The 3975-nt window shown below is 52.6% G+C and overlaps 1 long non-coding RNA gene across 3 annotated transcripts; it reads left to right on the top strand.

The window, feature by feature from the left end:
- The first annotated feature begins 465 nt into the window (after nt 1-465).
- LOC115937074 (uncharacterized) lies at nt 466-3213 on the top strand. 3 transcript variants are annotated; one of them, XR_014139104.1, is made up of 4 exons: nt 466-589; nt 1087-1256; nt 1814-2800; nt 2992-3213. It is a non-coding gene; the product is annotated as an uncharacterized LOC115937074 (long non-coding RNA). The 3 variants fall into 3 exon arrangements; XR_014139103.1 differs by having other exon boundaries at nt 1087-2295; nt 2448-2800; XR_014139102.1 differs by having other exon boundaries at nt 1087-2800.
- The last annotated feature ends 762 nt before the right edge of the window (nt 3214-3975 follow it).

Below are 3975 nucleotides of genomic sequence, written 5' to 3'. Positions count from 1 at the left end.
CCCGCGCCCCCACAAGACCCTCAAGCATCCCCCTTGCCCCCCCCCCCCGCGCGTTCACAGCCTCTCAACACCCTACTCACCCCCGGCCCACTCGCCCCTCCCAGACCCCCGAGCACATTCCCGACCCCCCCTCCCGCGGTCCCATCTCTAACCTCCCCCCTCGGCGGGCGCCCCCCCGGTTGTCTCCGGACCCACCCCCCGCACCCCCAGCCGAGCCGGCTCGGGGCGGGGGCCCGGATGCGGGGACGTGCCGCACGTGCGCCGCGCGGGGATTGGCAGCGCCGGCCCCGCCTGCGCCCCCGCGCGCCCGCCGAGCTCCCGGGCCCGGCTCGCCCAGGGACGCCCCGCGCCGCCGCGCCTGCGGCTGGTCCGGAGGGCGGGGGCTGCGGGGGCGCGCCGGCCGGGCTGCGGGGTTCGCCGCCCCCAGCGGCGCGGGAACAATGACAGCCCGATGGGAAGTGGGAGGGGGGGTGGAGCGGCCTCCAGAAAGCGCCCCTGACTGCACCCGTGTTCTCTTGCTCGGCGGTGCTAAAACAAGCTTGCTCCGAGGAGCTGTAGATGCTGTTTCTAACGGGTGAAAATAGTTTCTGTAAGTGATGAAAAAATTTTCCACTTTATGCGGTTGTTTGGCTGGGGCCCAGCGCAGTTAAGTCCCAGCGTTCTTCGGGAAGGAGCCAGGAGGTTTACTGCATCCTCCGACCTGTAAATTTCGGGGGGAGAACAGTTAAGAAGGAGCCTGAGCATTTTACCGCAGCTGGCGGGGCTTGAGAAAGTGACAAAGGCACTGCTCCTGTCCGTGGCTCGGGGACTGATTCGCCCTCTCTGTTCAGGGAACCAGAAATGTGTCCATTAAGGGACTGGTGACGGCTGGGCTTAGCCCCCGAAGGTTCCCCAAAGGAGGCGATTTGAGCGGAGGTTGTAGGTGCCCGGCCCAGAACTGGGCAGGACTGGAAGAGCAGCCTGGGATGGACTGGTGGAGGGGGAGGGGGGAGGAGAAGGAGGAGGGAGCTCCCACGGGCTACTTGGGGACAGGAGGCAGCAAAGGCGCCCGCAGCCCTCAGTGATTCTCGGCTGTGAACCGCACAGGGCCTGTCGCTCCTCGTCCCAGCTGCAGCCAGCCAATGAAAGATAGACGCAGGGGACCCCCGAGCCAATGGAAACCTCCCGGCCTGCGGAGGACTTGCCACTGGAAACATTTATGGACACCTGGCCAAGAGGCTTCCCTTGGGGGTTGCCTTTCCAGAAGCCCAGGACAGGTGTGTATCAAGGGCCAAAATCCCAGGAGCGTGTTCAAGTACTCATTCTTTAGGATCAGAGCCCCTGCTTCTTGTAAAGACATACAAACGCCATTATAAAGGGCGAGGGAGCAAAGAAGAAAGGGAGGAGGGCAGGCGGGAAGAAACGTGCTCGCTGACCTGACCATCGTAGAAGCTGGTGAAGGGTTCCTCCCACTGTCCTATGCCCTCAGTCATTTTCCCCGCAATAAAGTTTAACACCTTGCATTTGTGTCGTGCTTTACAGTTTCCAGACGGCTTTCACATGAGTGATTTAGCTGGTAATCACTCTAACCTATATTACTCATACGTAACCAGTGGAGGAAGTGACACTCAGACGTGTTCAACCATATACCCAAAGAGATGCAGCTGCCAGTGATAACGGTGGGACTAGAGCTCAGGGGTCCTGACTGCAAACCCAGGGCTCTTTAAATGCATCCCAGGAAGGAAACCAGGCCTGCTTTATGATTTCTGGTGCCCAGGGCACACCCAGCAATTAAAATGAAATCCAGAAGGATGAGGTTAATTTTTTTTCTTAGTCATCGCTCTTTCAAACTGTCCCCTTGAAACACCGGTTGGCTCTGCCATTATACACCTGGGTGTGAAGAAGAGATGTGACGGACTCACTGCTAGGAAAGCCAGTGCTGGAGGTAAGAACAGATTAGGGGGGAAAGGGGGTGAAGATGGGTCACCAACTGTGGCTTTCTTCCTTAGCCATACCTATCATTAGGTCAACTCAAGATCTGTGGCCCTCTGTCTTCTCTCATATTGGTTACCCACTGGAGAGGTATTTTCTTGTCCCGGGCTCTGCCTGCACAAAATAGTCTACACCCAAGGGGCCGTCTGAAGCCTCCACCTCGGTCACGGCCACGGTCCCACCCCTGAGGAAACAAAGACACGCCCCCCTCCCATGGCCATGACAACATTGTTAAAATGAGTTTTGCTCCTAGAGGACAGTCACTTCAGCACTCACTGCGTCTCTGCCATAGTCCCAGATGAAGACTCTGGCGTGTTCAGCAAAGTGGGTAATCCTCAGTGGTCCCCAAGCCTGAATGACCTTCACAGTCAAGCTTTTTAAAAATGCACATCACTGAACACGTCTCTGGGTTGGGATTCAGGAGGTCCTGGATGTGTGCTATTTGTTTTGTTTTATTTTATTTATTTATTTGCTAGAGAGAGAGAGCGAGCCAGAGCACAAGCAGGGGGAGCTGCAGGCAGAGGGAGAAGCAGGCTCCCCGCTGAGCAAGGAAACTGATATGGGGCTCCATCCCAGGACCCTGGGATCATGACCTGAGCCGAAGGCAGACTCTTAACCCACTGAGCCACCCAGGCGCCCCTATCTGTTTTGTTTTAAACACCCTGAAGTGAATTAGGTGATCGGCCAGGTTTGGAACGACTTTCATCTGAATTGGTGGATTATTGGTCAAGCGAGGAGCCTGTCATTGAGATGTTCGAATTGCATACGAATGGGCAGAATGACAACTCCATTCATAGGAGAGTCCAAAAGGGAACTAAAACTGCTCACGGTAGGAAAATTCTGTATTGAGTGTACGACCTTAGAGGAATATAGGGCTAGGGAACTGAGAATGGTTGGGGACTTATTTTCACTAAAATGAAATTAAAGAGTCAGTACTCTAAATAGAGATAAGGTCAGTGGCTTATATTTGCGTGACTTCTGATCAATGGGCTGTGTTTGCTTCATTTCCTTACTCTCTAGATGCACGCTGTTCCTCTAGTAACCGCTAGCCACGTGTGGATGCTGAGCACGGAAATGGGGCTAGTCCAAACTGAAATTGCTGTCTATGTAAACGGCACACTGGATTTCAAAGACTTTGGAAAAGTAACAGCTAATGGACACCTTTAGCATTGATTATGTGTTAAAAGAATATTTTGGATCCCCTGAGTTAAATACATAATTAAAATTCATTTCACCTGTTTCTTTTTACGTGTTTTTACTGTGGCTCCTAGAAAACTTTAAATTGCATATATGGCCTGTGGGGGCTAAATGCATTCTTGATCTGGGTGATGGAGATACACATGTATGTGTGTACGTGCTGAAATTCATCTAACTGTGCCCTTAAGCCTTGGGTACTGCACTGCTGTATATAAATAAAAATCAGTTTTAAAAAATTTAAAAAACAGGAACGCCTGGGTGGCTCAGTTGGTTAAGCATCTGCCTTCAGCTCAGATCATGATCCCAGGGTCCTGGGATCAAGTCCCACATCAGGCTCCCTGCTCGGCAGGGAGCCTGCTTCTCCCTCTCCCACTCCCCCTGCTTGTGCTCTCTCTCTCTCTGACAAATAAATAAATAAAATCTAAAAAAAAAATAAAAAATTTTAAAAACAAACTAACAATGGCTTCCTGTTGCATTTAGAACAAAAGCTAAGCTCCTCTCCGTGGCCACCCAAGACCTGGCCTACTCCTCTCCCTCACCGGACACCATTCTCCCCATGGCTCATTGACCTTGCCGCTTTTCAGATGTGCTCGCCCATACCCATCTTGGGGTATTTGCATTTTCCTCTGCTTGGAAGGTTTCTCTTCCAGATCTTCTTTGCTCCCATTCATGTCTCAGCTCAAACATCACCTCCTTCTTCCCTGACCATCTATATTGGTTAGAATGTTTCTGGTCAAAAGAAACAAGAAACCCAAATTGGCTTAAACATTGAAGGGAATTTATTGGCTGTGAAACTATGAAGTCCAG

This window comes from Leptonychotes weddellii, chromosome 12, assembly GCF_054177405.1.
Source record: "Leptonychotes weddellii isolate Sample4059 chromosome 12, ASM5417740v2, whole genome shotgun sequence".
NCBI lineage: Eukaryota > Metazoa > Chordata > Mammalia > Carnivora > Phocidae > Leptonychotes > Leptonychotes weddellii.
The sequence above is the reverse complement of the archived record's forward strand: the minus strand, read 5'-3'. Positions and strand labels throughout refer to the sequence as shown.